The 15,327-nt window shown below is 50.7% G+C and overlaps 1 protein-coding gene and 1 non-coding gene across 2 annotated transcripts in view; both read right to left on the bottom strand.

Moving 5' to 3' along the window:
- Positions 1-15,327, bottom strand: part of LOC142585394 (uncharacterized) — a 259,259-nt gene that overhangs the window by 95,824 nt on the left and 148,108 nt on the right. The gene's annotated exons all lie outside the window — the stretch shown is intronic.
- TRNAT-CGU (transfer RNA threonine (anticodon CGU)) lies at positions 4,215-4,287 on the bottom strand. Its single transcript has one exon. It is a non-coding gene; the product is annotated as a tRNA-Thr (tRNA).

Raw genomic sequence — 15,327 nt, forward strand, 5'->3', positions numbered from 1 at the left:
AAAAAGTGTCCGCGATGTAGCCGCAAATCCCTCGAACAGACTCGCGGACTTCGTAAAGCGAAAGAAAGGAAGGAACGGCGATGTGACCAGCTATAGGGAGGCCGGAGAAATCGAACGAAGGCCGGCCGTTGGTTTTTCTTCTCCAACGGCGCCACACGCGTCTCTTATCGCCTTGGAAAAGAATTGATTGCGTGCTTGCGTTGACGGCTTCTCCAGCGGCTCCACCGCCTCCCTTTTAGGTACCGCGCTCTCCCGAATCGGGATTCGGCGTCGGGAGTCGATTCGGTCGACGCAGAGCGCAATCTCGCTCGCCGCCACTTCATGCGTAGTGTATGTGAACAGTTGATTGTCCCTTTCCTGCTCTCCTGGTTGACCACGGGCTTCGATTTTTTTTTTTTTTGCCCCTATAGCGATAGCGCACTCGACCAACAAAAGGTGTCCTTGTGACTCCCCCTCCCACCCACCCCCCCTTTTTTTTTTGCGGAAAACAGCACCTCGTCGTTCGAGCCCGAACGCGGCCGCCACCGTGTATAGGGGATCGAACGCTCAGCCGCGTGCTTTGAAGCAGCATCGAACGCTACAGCTCAGCCAGCAAGCCACATCGGAGGACAGGTAGCAAACACCCAACTTCAACTTCGGGACTGATCCCTCAGGCCGACGACTCGGTCTAAAATCTAATAGTTCTTGTTTGTTTGCTTCTTCCGCCAGCTTTAGGTGGGCTGTGGTGGTCGGATTTTCACCGCCGATACAATAGCGAGTTTCGGATTAGGGGGCGCTTCTAAAACTCTGTAATGTCGCCGGTGCGAAGGGCGCGTACTGTCGCGGGAGAGCTTTGGAGCTTTGGGGGATGTGAAGGTTTGAATGTTGTGTTGGAGTTCGGGAATGTTGTGTTGGAGCTCGGGAAAGACAGCCCTTACCTTTCTCTCCCGCCACCCTCTCCCCCATCAGAAGGCTGCGGGTAAGGTAAGGCTGCGCAACATTTGCGAATGTGTGCGGGGCTTCGTGCGTCACGCAGACTCCCGAGACTGGCGGCGCCGGCGCCTTCTGAGCACGTATTTCAGAGGCAAACTGCAGGCACTATGACTGCACAGCGAACGAAGACGACGTTCAATGAATGAATGAATGAATGAATGAATGAATGAATGAATGAATGAACTCTGAGTGTTTACGAGCCAAAACTAGGACTTGATTATGCGGCACACCGTAGAGGGGCACTCCATTTTAATTTTGACCACCACCGTATCTTTAACGTGCCCTCAATGCACGAGACACGGGTGTTCTTGCATTTCACCCCCATCGAAATTAGGCCGCCGCGGCCGGGATTTGATTCCGCGACCTCGTGCTTAGCAGCGCAACACCATAGCCGCAAAGCCATGCACTGCGGCGGGTGACAATCAATCAATCAATCAATCAATCAATCAATCAATCAATCAATCAATCAATCAATCAATCAATCAATCAATCAATCAATCAATCAATCAATCAGAAAATGGAACTTTATTATATGATTAGGAAAAGTTAATGCAGAAATATTTTAACCAACAGCCTAAATGGCTGGCGCACGATGCAATACAAAAAAATTATTAGCGATCTTGTGCAAGCTGTTACTGGTAATAAATACAAATAACTGTCATACGTAAGTACTAATTGATAACCAGCTATTTTTTTACAAGATGAACAACCACGTAATAATCTACATCAACAGTTAAACACATACACAAAGAAAAAGAAAACGCACTATGGATAGTAAACGAGATGAAAAGTATACAGCAGGAAAAAGGTCAAGACAGTGCTTGGTTAGAGAGGAGGTAGCGCTTACATATTACGTCGGAATTCGCTGCAAGTTTTATATCAACAGGTAAGTCGTTCCACATCTTAGCACCGGAAAAATCGATTAGCCTTTCACCGTACACATTGAAGCGTACTGGGAGATTAAGGTTGCCGCTGCTTGGGTGTCGGGTGTTTAGCGAGGGGGCAAGTGAAGACGTTACGAGGCACAGGTTTATTAGCGTTTATTACCTTTCTTACCAGGCAGCAGACCTTGTAGCTCCGCGCACTAATAAATGACAGCACACGTACTCTTTCAAAGTGAGTACCACCGGGATATGATGCATCGAGGAAAAAGCAATGATATACGCACAGTCAGCTTCTACAAACGTAGTAACCGTCTAAGGTAAGTTGCGTATGTTTGGCCCCACGATTCTCAACAATAACTAAGGTGGCAGTGAAATAGGCTAAAATACAAAGGCCGTATAGCGAAGTCAATTCAAAGTACTGTCGCACACGTATGTGAGTGTAACAGCCGAAGGGCAACTATTTTTTTCTTTTACAAACGACGTTGATTCTGTCTTTCAAATGACGGTTACCATCAAATATAATATTTGATACGTTCCGCGCGTCGCGAAGAAGTGGATGCTCTTGAGAAGATGGCGGCGTCCGCTGGGATCTCCCGCTGCTGTGACGCAAGTAGATGAGTTTACAGGACCGGAGAAATCGCTGAAGACGGGAAAAACTTTCAAATTCGCTTTTGCTCGCGCGAGTTACTACAGTTTGTAAGTGTTTGCACGCGTGAAGAGGCAGCGCCGCGGCCTCTTCTGCAGGCACCAACATCGGCTTAAACACGCTTGATATACGCATACATACATAAAAGTGGGGAAAGAAATAAGGTAAAGAAGCACGGGGCACTCGACAGCAATTTGCTCTTGAGGCGAAACCGCTAAAGGGGCCCGCCCGCCCGACGTCGCGAAGCCGAAAGTGCCTGCGACAGCGCCGGATATAAACGCCGCCTCAAGATAGCACAGTGTGCCACATTCTTTCCACGCGAGGAGAAGCAAATACAAAAGGCATTCTAAAGACAAAAACAAATGTAGGGAGCTAGAAAACGTTAGACGAGGAGAACAACAAAATTAGGCCCCGAACGGAATTAAGCGAAATAGCAACGGTGTGTGGAGTGAAGGAAGGCAGAAGGAGAAGTTAATGAAAAAGAAAAGAAAACGGGTCGCGATCGAAGAAGAGCTCCGCGCGGGCTAAAGAACTGTCCGGAATGTCTTTCACGGGATGGGAGCGCGGGGCAAGCGGGTAGGGAGGGGCGGAGAGACAGGAAGGATTGGCCAAAGGACCCGTCGAGACGTGGGACAATGACACAGGCACGGTTTACACGCGCGAGCTCCGCCGTGAAGTACGTATACAGACGATACGGCATAGAAGAGAGAGAGAGAGAGAAAGAGAGAGAGCGGTCAAGGCACGGAGCCGCTTGTTTGGGAGTTCCGAAAGCCGTAATCAGAACACGCAAAACATAAGCTAACCGACGACACGCACACACGTAGGCGTGACAGACACACAAACACACATGCACCTTCCGGCTCACGTGCGAGATAAAAGTGGAAAGAACGGTGGAGTAAAAAAAAAGAGAAGACGGCACAAGTTGGGGGACAGGTGGCGAGAAAGAAAAAAAAAAGCAAGCACGGAAGAAACGAAAACACAAGGGAAAATAGTGGTACGCAAAAACGCTATAGGAGAAGGGGGGCATTCATTCAGAGGCACACGCAGGGCGCGGAGAGGGGCCGGCGGAGTGAAAAGGTGACAGGAAGTGGAAATTACGCTTCCGCCGGAAGTCTAGGTTTGGCGTCGCGTTTTCACTAGGAACGGGTACGGGCACGGTGTAAGAAGTAGCTGTGGTACGGGAGATGAAGAAGCCATATATATGATCGCTGCAGGGAAACGTGGGGCGAAAGTACGTATAAGCGTCCCGCGGTGACACGAAAGAACACTGTTCGAAGTGGATGCGAGCGCTATATATAGTCCTCGTCCAATGGACTTCATCTTCCAACACCACTCCCCGCTATACAACGCGTGCAAACTCGCGGGGTAGATCCCATCGCACGCAGATGATTCAGGTTGTGCCCGCGTGTGTACAGTTAAACGAGCGTATGCGTAGCCGCAACAATGTTTACGTTGGCGGTTTCCTTCAGATGTCAATACCTTGCGCGCGACTCGTTCAGTACGATGGCAGCCTCAGTCGTCAGTCGTATCGGAATTATATATATATTTATAATACGAGAAGAAGGGGGTTGACCGAGGGGCCCAACTTTTTAATAATATCACAAGAAGCCAACAAGGACACCAAGGACAACACAGGGGAAATTACTTGTAATTAATAATTGAATTAAAGAAATGAGAACTTAATGGAAATGAAAGTGGACGAACAAACAACTTGCCGCAGGTGGGGAGCGATCCCACGTCTTCGCATTACGCGTGCGATGCTCTAACCATTTGAGCTACCGCGGCGCCGTCTCTCCATCCACTTTCTGGGGTATTTATGTTTTTACTACTAGAACCAGCCCTGGAAGCGTTAGCCGGCGCCACCACTCACAAATCTTGCGGCGGATGTGGAACATCCTTTCTGCCGCAGGCGTCACGAGTACGTGACGCTTTTTGGGTGAAGGCAATTGGTCAATAAACCAACACACGCTTTAGTAACACACGCTTTAATAAGGGAGCACCGTATTGTATGTTTCGTTTTGTTGTGACACGGGTAATTCTGTACTGAAAAGACAATTCCTTCGGGAGTTCACTCTTCTGGCATCTTGCGCGCACGGCTCTGCGCAATAACCAACTAGCCGACACTTTCACATTAATAAGCCTCCTATGGTAAATTTACAGCATAGCCTTCGATCCCACGATATCTGCCGAAATCATCTTGCGCATCATTAAGAGGAGAATGCACGGTTATAGCCGTTTATTCCTAGGCCAGTGTGGCAATACGATGTTTCGGGCGATTGATTGATTGATTGATTGATTGATTGATTGATTGATTGATTGATTGATTGATTGATTGATAATGAGCAAGCGAGTGAATCTAACGCATACCAATGCGACATCCCTATAGCTATGAGAGACACCGGAGTTCGGGGATCGCGGTTACGTCAGTACCAGCGTTTTTTTTTTCTCTCTCTCTCTCTCTTTACATGTTCGGCTTGCATCGAAATGCGGCCTGCGAGCGGCTGGGATGACGAGTTTTACGACGGTAAATGAAATCAAACAGAACAAAAAACCGCGCAGCATAAGCCTTGCATGCGCGTCGACGTCAGGCAAACACCGGGCGCAATGGACTTTCTGCGCGACGACAGCGCATCAACGCACGAGAGCTCCGAGATAAAAGCTCGACGATGAAAAGGGTCACGGGTTTGCTCCGGATACCCGGCGAACGCGCGCAGCGACGACGTAAACGCTCTCGGCAAAGGAAACAAACAAACAAAAAAGGGGAGACAAAAACGCGGCAAGCAACCAAGCGAAGAGCGGGAAGAAAGGCACTTAGAGAGAGCGCGCCGCGCAAGCTTGCAGTGCAGTGGAGACCGAGGAACAAACGGCCTATATAACAACCTTTCGCATCCGCTCCGATGGGTGAGCACGGAGGAAATCTTCCGCACACCACGACAGCTTCCGCGCCGCGTATACTGTATTTACTCGGGTCTAGTCCGGCGATCCACTGTAAAAGGATCGGCATTTGAGCGAGTTGGTACTGGATAAACATCTTGAAGCAAGACGAAGAAGGCAGGAACACACACTGTTATTCCGGCAGCGCTGTCCTGTGTGTTCATGTGTGTTCTTCGTCGTCTTGCGCTGTCCCTTCAAGATCCATTTTAAGCCGACCCTCCAAAATTCGCAAGGTCGGGAAAAAAAGCAATCACATGCAAGCCGCCCAAGACAGTAGTAAGCAATAGCGGCCAGAAAAAAAAAAAAATGCAAACGAGTTTTGATACCAATTTCTGGCGCCAACCACGAACTTGCCCAGGCTGACTGAATATGCAGCACTGTATACATTGACACCGCATGCGAACTTAAAAGAACGTTGAAGAGAGATAGAGAGAGAGAGGAAAAGAACACCTTGCGGTCTAAATGCGAATAAATACGGCAGTACTGCCGCGCGCTAGAGAAGCGAAGAAGAGCGCTTTTGTTTTCCGTCTTCGCCTCGCGCGCCACGGACTCCCATTGTCTGTAAGTACGGATGTCGAGCGAAATCTTAGGCACTTTTCACGGCGCGACTCAGCAACGTATATAATGGCGCCCAGGGTTGGCGGATCGGCGTGCCCCCTCCATCGTTACAAAGCGAGGGCGAACAAGAACGTTCCCGAGGAGGCTACGGATGTATACAGCAAACCTTTATTTTTTCAAACTTCTTCATTGCGTAACGTCTGCCGGGAGCCCGTAGAAACAATGGGTCCCAACTGTTTCAAGCCCGCCTAGGCATTGTATAACGTTCGACATGGCGGGCCTTCCCATTAATGCGGCCTTTACCCAGATGTTTCTTTCCGCAGGTTGTGCAGAGAGATAGATAGAGAGATAGATAGAGAGAGAGAGAGAGAGAGAGAGAGAGAGAGAGAGAGAGAGAGAGAGAGAGAGAGAGAGAGAGAGAGAGAGAGAGAGAGGTGGAAAGCACCTTTCTTTTCAATGATCATAATTGTGCCGGAGTAGAGAAGCCCTGCAGACATATAGATGACGAAATCGCAAGGCGTCATGCACGACTGGAGACGAGACGCTATTCCATAGTATACTGAGGCAGTGTTGACCGGGCAATGACCTTCACGGTGGGCCATGTGGTCGTGGGCCATGTGGTCGTGGGCCATGTGGTCTTGGGCCATGTGGTCATCCCAATCTTGCAACGTTACCTGTATGACCATCACGTATGGGGAAAGAAGTGCGCCTGAGAGGCATGGGCCGCTATGCAGTATGTTAGAATACCTTTTATATATATATATATATATATATATATATATATATATATATATATATATATATTGAGGCACTGCCGACAGTGCAGTGGTGTTCATGGTGGGCCATGTTGTGACTTATGTATTACAATGTTATCTTTAAGGTTAACACATAGGGGAAAAGTAGTGCGTTTAAGAGGCATGGGCAGCTATGCGATGTGCTAGGGTACTTAATTTTCTATCTCCTATAATTCTGAAGAAACAGAAACCAGAAGGCGGGAGCGAGAACCGTCCCTTTCCTCCCATTATTTTGATCGATTTGCGCTAAGTGGCCATATAGTTCCTATGGTCCATAGTACAAGAACCGGAAGTACGCATTAAACAAGAACGCCATCAGGGGACTGGGGTCATCAAGCGAGAACTCATATTGCCAATAACTAAGCGATGGCTGGTTTTTTTCTTTTTCTCCGTTACTTCCGTGCTTCATTAATAAAGCGCCGTTTTGTTAAGAAAGTAAGTGGAACGCCAATTTATTTGTCCGCAATGTTCAGGAATTAATGTCTCGAAACTGGTGTCATCCAGAGAATTTGTTCCAAGTGGATTCGCCTTGCGAACTCCGCGGCTAGAATGTGCAAATCGCAATATGGGCCATAAGGTAATTAGTTTAAAACCTAATTAGTGATTTATTAAATTAGTCGATTATGCATTTCAATCGTTTTGTGAAAGTCCGCCTCTTCGAGTAGACCAGCTCGTGAGCTAAGATTGTGCTGTCCGCTACAGGCGACGTTTAAAAAGTTTTGAAAGTGTTCGCTGGAACACCCGGTATAAGTGCGCAAGGATAGAAAGGTCGGCGCGACGGTTCTTAATAATAATAATAATATTTGGGGTTTTACGTGCCAAAACCACTTTCTGATTATGAGGCACGCCGTAGTGGAGGACTCCGGAAATTTTGACCACCTGGGGTTCTTTAACGTGCACCTAAATCTAAGCACACGGGTGTTTTCGCATTTCGCCCCCATCGAAATGCGGCCGCCGTGGCCGGGATTCGATCCCGCGACCTCGTGCTCAGCAGCCCAACACCATAGCCACTGAGCAACCACGGCGGGTGACGGTTCTTACAGGTGAGTCACAACCCCCACCACAACTTTCGCACGCTCCGGGCGCGCAAAATCGAGGGTGTTATAATACAGGCGCCCGCCAGCGAGAGCTATGGGAAAGCAGACGGAACGGGCCGCGATCTGGTATTCTAATTTCACACCGTCTGCACTGCGGCGGCAGTGAGCAAGCGCAGCTTCCGGACACTCGAGCTGTCCGCTCGCTGTGTAGGTCACCTCGCATTCGAAACCAGCGCCCACGCAGACAGCAGCGCCCTGCGGTTCGACAGCGTATAGGCAGTGCACGACAGAACACAATAAGCGGCGAGAAAAAACAATAAAAGCACGCACGCGCACATCCTGAGAAACCGGAGAAAAGGCTCTCTTTCTCTCTCGCTGCGCTTGAGTGACGTCGTCGCTTTCGTCTTCTGCATGCATCCCAGCGTCAGAGAAGCGACGCGAACAGCTCTGGCACGCTGCGTACGCCACAACGCAATGGCGGCTAGACGCGGTGGCTTTAGGAAAGAGAGAGTAGCGAAGAAGGGAGGGTAAGGTGCGGTGAGACACCTGCACGGTGGCTTTCAAGGCTGACACCTGTCTCCCTTCCGGAGCTCGTTATGGCGTCTCCAGCGGCTGTAGCGACCAACGTTCTGTAGCGACGGCCTCCCGGCGGACGAAGCCACGGTAGTACGCGCAGGAGGTCGTCTGCAGTGGCAGTCCCAAGCAGACGGCAGTTCTACGCGTGCAGACGACATGCGGTTTACGCGAAACGCTATTGAAAAAGCATCTCCTCGCACGAACGAAGCTACAAGCTTCGGGGGAAAAAAAAGCGAAGTCAAGCCGAGAGAAACAGGGCGCGGCAGGCAATAGAAGCGTAAACAGAGGCACCAAGTGAAACGAACGTCCGAAAGAAAAGCGAAATTGAGAAGGGCGAAACATGTTGCGGAAAACCGCCAACCATGCTCCCAAGCTTCTTTTGTACTTCTTTTTTTTGTGTGTGTGTGTGATCTTCCATCCATATGTTCTTCTTTCTGGCGAAGATTTCCACGGTCAATAGTTTTCGTTAGTCCTATAGCCGCACGTTTAATCATCCCATTCATGGTCGATCCGTTACTGTGGGCATACGCCACAAACAACAACAGCAACAACGACGACGTTCCACCAATATCCGAAGTGACGAGCGGGCAATTAGTAAGAGCTATACAGAAAGTACAATGAAAGGGGCAACAAGTGCTAAGAGGAGCCATCCATTCCGAAAGAAATGCGTACTATACGTTGCCAAAAAATTTCTATACACACAGATCGCAAACCGTCGTTTCGACGCTACGGACCGTACATGTGGCATGCAAAGAAAGCCAGGTCAGCAGCTAACGCCGTCGGTCGTTGAACGACTTTCTCCGCGGAACAAGACGAGAAACAAAGCCGCCAGGCAGGGACCTCCCATGCCCTCAGAGGACGCGCTCGATTTGCAGTAAGAAAGAAACATATATTTAAAGAAAACCCTCACAAATGTGCAGGGACGCCCGCACATCATACGTAGCAGATGGCGTCTTGCAGCTGTCAGTCACTGCCACTTAAGCATGACAGCGTAACGCCCAGGCGATTAGTGGTCGGTGGCACAAGAAACAAAAGCGCAGAAAGGCGTCGAAATGCGGCGCAGGGAACATTTGTTTTCCTTTTTTTCTTTTCTGTACGTGTACGTACAAGGCCGAATAGGCGGAAGGACTAACCTGTTGAAAGCATTACGTGTATGCCTAGCTATACGTAAGCTCTCTTACACCCCTGCTTCGGCTATATAAGGGCGGCATGCGGAAGACAACAGCTTTCACAACGCAAGTACGTAAACAAAACAAACTTTATCGGGTTTAATCTAACTCCCCGGCTATGATAAGATACCGTAGTGATGGGCTTGGGGCTAATTTCAACCAAAATAATTCTGGGGTTTTACGTGCCAGAACCACGATTTGATTATGAGGCACGCCGTAGTGGGGGACTACGGATTAATTTTGACCACCAGGGTATATTTAACATACCCCCAAAGCACGGGACACAGGCGTTTTTTACAGCGAAGCTGTATATGGCGAGCGGTTCACCCGTCCGCCTGTCGGTCGCCTGTACGCCGAAAACTCATCCGGCGCAACCTCATGCGCATGTGCGCGCGAGAAAGAGAGATAGAGGCGCACGATTAGCCAACATCGCCTAGATAGCACAAGGCCTGTTTACTCCGATCCATGACGTCACGCTATCTGACCTGAAATTTCCATTAACAAGGCTTGCGTGATGAAAGCGATGACGTCAAAATCACTGTTGCCTACTCGGGAGCATCCTCATTAGATTCTATGGCAGTCGCGCCAGGTAACATGACGTCATAGATCGGAGTGAAAAGACAGTGAGGCGCTCGATTGACTGCGCCAGTAGTGACGTCGTAGCTCTCCGTCGCAGCTTCTCTCCGGCTCCGAAATGGGTAGGCCCACGCGTCTTAAGTACTCCTTAGGAGCAGGCAGCTTTCGATCAGCAACGCCGCGAGCAGAATAATAATATTTGGGGTTTAACGTACCAAAACCACTTTCTGATTATGAGGCACGCCGTAGTGGGGGACTCCGGAAATTTTGACCACCTGGGGTTCTTTAACGTGCACCTAAATCTAAGCACACAGGTGTTTTTGAATTTCGCCCCCATCGAAATGCGGCCGCCGTGGCCGGGATTCGATCCCGCGACCTCGTGCTCAGCAGCCCAACACCATAGCCACTGAGCAACCACGGCGGGTCGCGAGCAGAACCGGGAACGGGCTCGCCTACGCCGTGCCGATGCTGCAGCCCGGGCGCAAGAATAGGCTCGTGCAGCCGAGCGCAAGCAGCAACTGCGTACCGAGGATCCGGCTGCCTACCAAGCCGTCGTTTAATGAGCCGTTGGGATTAACAAAGTGATAAACACCGGGGCCGCACATTTCCTCTTCGCTGGTTAACCGCCTCTACGGAGTGCTTGGGCGGTGATTTCTTGCATTTCATCCCCATCAAAATGCGGCCGCCGCGGCCGGGATTTGATTCCTCGGCCTCGCGCTTGGCAATGCAACGCGCAAAGCCACTAAGCAACCATGGCGGATCCCAACAAATATACGCTAACCTGAACGCTTGTACAGTGTACTTAAAAGGCACACACAGAGGAAGAGTAAATCAGTAATAGTTTGCTTAGGTAGATTCTTCGAAAACTATTTTCGTTAATTTAGCAGTAATAAATTGATTACTAGGAGAGAAAATGAAGGTCAAAGTGTTCGCGCCGAAACGCTAGCACTGTCGCATCACTATGACGTCACAGAATGTGTTATTTAATTTTCGTATTTGTGCCGATGTGGCTCAGTAAATGTTACCTAACTTGCTAATTTCAGCTCCTTGACTCTTTCAGAATAAAATGTTGTCCATCTTTGCCGATAAAAAAGATGAACTACGCTCGAGCAGATGCCCTAGGGATTCGTGACGTCATGACGAACTGATGGGGGAGCTTCAAGACGGCGTCGCCAGCGAGCTTTCGTTCTAGCGTCTTTTCTGGCTTAGCCAGACCAACTTCTCACGGGGAGCATAGTCTTTTTGTATTGTAGAAGGGTTAATTAGTACCGCACCTAATCCTTTTCTTCGCTTTATAGTGTATCTTTAACGTATAAGCAACCAGATTTACCCCTGAACCAGTTCCGATATAGCATACACGCGCTCACACACTATAGGCAAAGGCGAACAGTATAAGTTCAGATAACGCCAGAATCAAGCGACCTCGACGAATCCGAATAGGCGTCCCCGAACGAGCCGCGCATCCAGGAGTCATGCAATCGTCGTCACGCTTCCCGCGCGTCCAGCAAGAGATGGGCCACGGGCAGTGGCGAAGCTAGGTCGCGTGGCACCCGGGGCCCATAGGTATTCCGTCACCCCGCCTCCCCTGCCCCCGGGTGTAGCCGGCGGAAAGAGGGCTGTCATTAGACGTATATGACAGCCCCCCCTCCCCCCTGTTGCTACGCCACAGGCCGCGGGGCAACTGCGGTTCTCCGAGGAATGCCAAGCGCGCAGCCCATGGGCTTCTCCTTATTTGTGCGTTCACGCGAGGCCGCGTATTTGTTTGCCCCCCTTTTGTGTATAGTACGTGTCTTCTGCTCTCACCCGTTCAGGCAAATAGATGCGCGGGCAGCGGGCACCGACAGGGCCATTGTTCATCGAAAGTAAAATCGAAAGTAGTCGAGCGCGACCTCTAACGACCACCGAAGCGCGGAAGCCGCGCTCCACAAGGGGGCGCGGGAAGCGACAGCTGCGGCGCCGCCGCCATTGTAAGTACGCGGCTGCCGCGCGCGTCGCGCGGTCTGAAAGGGGTCCGTGCGGACCAAGGGTGCGGACCCGGGGGACCCTCTCTCTACACGAGCGGTATCTACGGTTCGTCGTCCTGTCGTCAAAGCAGCACGTGCGAACTAGCAGAGCGCGTGCGCGGGGTTTTGCGACGCACAACGACAATCAACAACGCGAACTCTTTGCAGCACGCGTGACGAGCACGTTGCGCTTGAAGTGCGGGTCTGGAAAGCTGCAGGCGCGCGCTGGTTCAACAAGCGAACTGCGGCCCGAATGCGGGTTTAGAGAGAAACAAAAAATAAGGACAACTTCCGAGAAGAGTAGGAGCGAGCAGCGGGACGAGAAGAGGCGGGGGAAACGCTCGAGTTCGCACCGAGTTCCGCGAGAACAGCTGGAGCGCGCTCGTTTGTTTGCGGCCGCGAAGTTACACGCAAACCCGCCGTGGTTGCTCAGTGGCTATGGTGTTGGGCTGCTGAGCACGAGGTCGCGGGATCGAATCCCGGCCACGGCGGCCGCATTTCGATGGGGGCGAAATGCGAAAACACCCGTGTGCTTAGATTTAGGTGCACGTTAAAGACCCCCAGGTGGTCAAAATTTCCGGAGTCCTCCACTACGGCGTGCCTCATAATCAGAAAGTGGTTTTGGCACGTAAAACCCCAAATATTATTATTATTATTAAGTTACACGCTTTATAGACCTTTTCATCGGGCGAGGAGGAAAGGGCTCGCGGCGAGCCGTCTGAGAATTTCACCGGGCGCTGTCGGCCCCGTCGAAGAACAATTCCCGGTATGCAAGCCCGCTCGACGTTGGTGCGAGATAATCAACACACGTGGTCGGAGGCCGGTCGAACGAAAGAATGCTCATTGGCATTCACCTCGCGGTATCTCGTAGATAATACACGCCCGTGTGATAAGGAGACGACCGCGTCAACTTGCAAACCGAAACAAAAATTCATGCACTGCGGCCTGCGCCAGGAATCCAACATGCGTAAACTCTCCCGGATTACGGGACTGAGTTCTGATTCGGTGACAATCTCACGTACGTCCGTGAGACGCGCGCGCGCCCGCTACGTTCTACGCATGCGCACTGTTCACACGTAGAAGCTCTACGTACGCAAAGCCTCTACGTACGTGTAACTAAAGCTGTCTATTATCGCGAGTACACCGTTGCGGTGCCTCGCCCTGGCGTGACGAATGTTAATACGTGCATTTGAATTTGTTGACGTTGACTCCTTAAATAGATCTAGGCACATTCCCAGTAACCGTATAGGTTGCAGGGTTGGCTACATTTGCACTATATAGGCACGCTTCTGCGTGAAGTCATCGTGAAGTGGGTACATCGTTCGTTTCCGCAAGGAGAAAAAAAAAAAAAAACAACTACGAGACAACCCACATCGCCGTGAGTTAGTTCCTACAAACTCTACGTTCGTAGCTTCGCAATCCCTTTCAAGTTGCACGCCAACTTTCTCCTTCGTGAAACGAGTACAACCAGTCGCACCATCGCGTTACGCGTGACTGCAGTTGAAGACGCGCGAAGCGCGCGGTTCCTTTTTGGCAAACAGATCCGCGTCCAGCACGCGATCTAGCAACTCAAAAGCTGTACCTCCGAAGAAGACACGGTTCCCGCACGCATATATACGCATCCGCACCCGCATTTCTGCATCGACAAGCTCCCCCCCCACGCCACAGGCTCGTCGTAGCACGTGGTCGCACGGGCAGACTGACACAGAAAACAGACACGATCTGCATCGCATATGATATACATATCTCGCGCGCACACACCCGCACCCCCGAGGCTCTACCACGCATGTAAAAGAATGAAAGGAAGGAAGACATCCACTACATCGGTAGCAACGCCGGGCCTCAACGCGACTCCCTTCCAGTCACTCCTTCAGAGCTCCCAGTGACTCCATCAGAGCGTGGCGATAAAAGCGGCGCCCTGTAGACGGCGACCCAGCGCCGCCGCCGCCGCCAGTGTCGATTCGCACCATCTGGCAAGGCTCCAAGGACGTCGGAGACATGCGCTCTCACTCGCTCGCTCGCTCGTTCGAAATCGAGCGAAAGACGACACGCTGTCGGGGGGAACGACGTACGTACTACGTTCTCGATGGGGTACATATACCGCGCCACGCATGCACGTGTATTCTGTGCACACAGACACACACCCAACGCACACAGACACGCACACACTCTCGACGTATAAAACCGCCAGCTTGCCCGACACTTTAACGGGACCACCCATTTCGTATTCGGTTTCCTTCGCCGCGACGGACGCGAGCAGAACGGGAGGTCCGTGAACGCCGCCGTCACGAAAAGGGTTGCGCTATATACATACCGTATATGCCGCACGTATACATATACACAGTAACGCAGAAAGAGCGTGGGGAATGCCGCCGTTAACAGACGAGGCCTCCCGCGGATACTGAGTAGCTCGCAAGATGGCCCTAGCACGCTATGTGCTTAGGATAAGTGCGAGCACGGTGAAAGTTTCTCGTACACTTCACAACTTTACGAAACTTTAAGAGAAGCGCTGGGGCGCACACGTTTGTACGATGGGAATGCACGCGACGTCAGTCGCTCCCGGAGTGTAGGATTTTTTTTTTTTTTTTCTTCAAACAAACGAGTGTTCCCTGCTCCTCTCTCCAGCCGTGATCGTATTACGACGCACTGCGCAACTGGAATAAGAGCGACTCGCAGCGCCGAGCAGATACGTATGTGCACACACATGTTTTGTCTAGCTATATAAATACCAGAGATAGCCCGAATACCAAGTGAACGTCGCACGCATTTCCCATCGAGGCATCAAATGACTCCAAAGTGCAAATGCTACGGCGTGGACTCGCCCGTATACCTGAATCTGTTGCCCTTTTATTTGATTCGTGCAAATTATTGCAAGCTAAATCGGGATTCGGGAAAAATATATTACACGCCGCAGTTTTACCTATTACATTCACTCGAAACATTGGCGAAAGGCACATACCCGCTCCGAACGATAGACTTTCCGTACAGCACACGTTTTAACATTCCAGCTCAATTATCTGAACATTACGAACGCGTAAATGCGCCTATCGCGGGCGTGGCCAATACAAAGAGAACAAAACACATGTAGATACTTTCGTAATGCTCAACCTGCTTGTTCCTTGCTGCTGTCCGCGTTTCAATGTTTGAGCACTCCATACGTCACTTTCTGATTTCGTTT

Source organism: Dermacentor variabilis, chromosome 6 (assembly GCF_050947875.1).
Source record: "Dermacentor variabilis isolate Ectoservices chromosome 6, ASM5094787v1, whole genome shotgun sequence".
In the NCBI taxonomy this organism is placed as follows: domain Eukaryota; kingdom Metazoa; phylum Arthropoda; class Arachnida; order Ixodida; family Ixodidae; genus Dermacentor; species Dermacentor variabilis.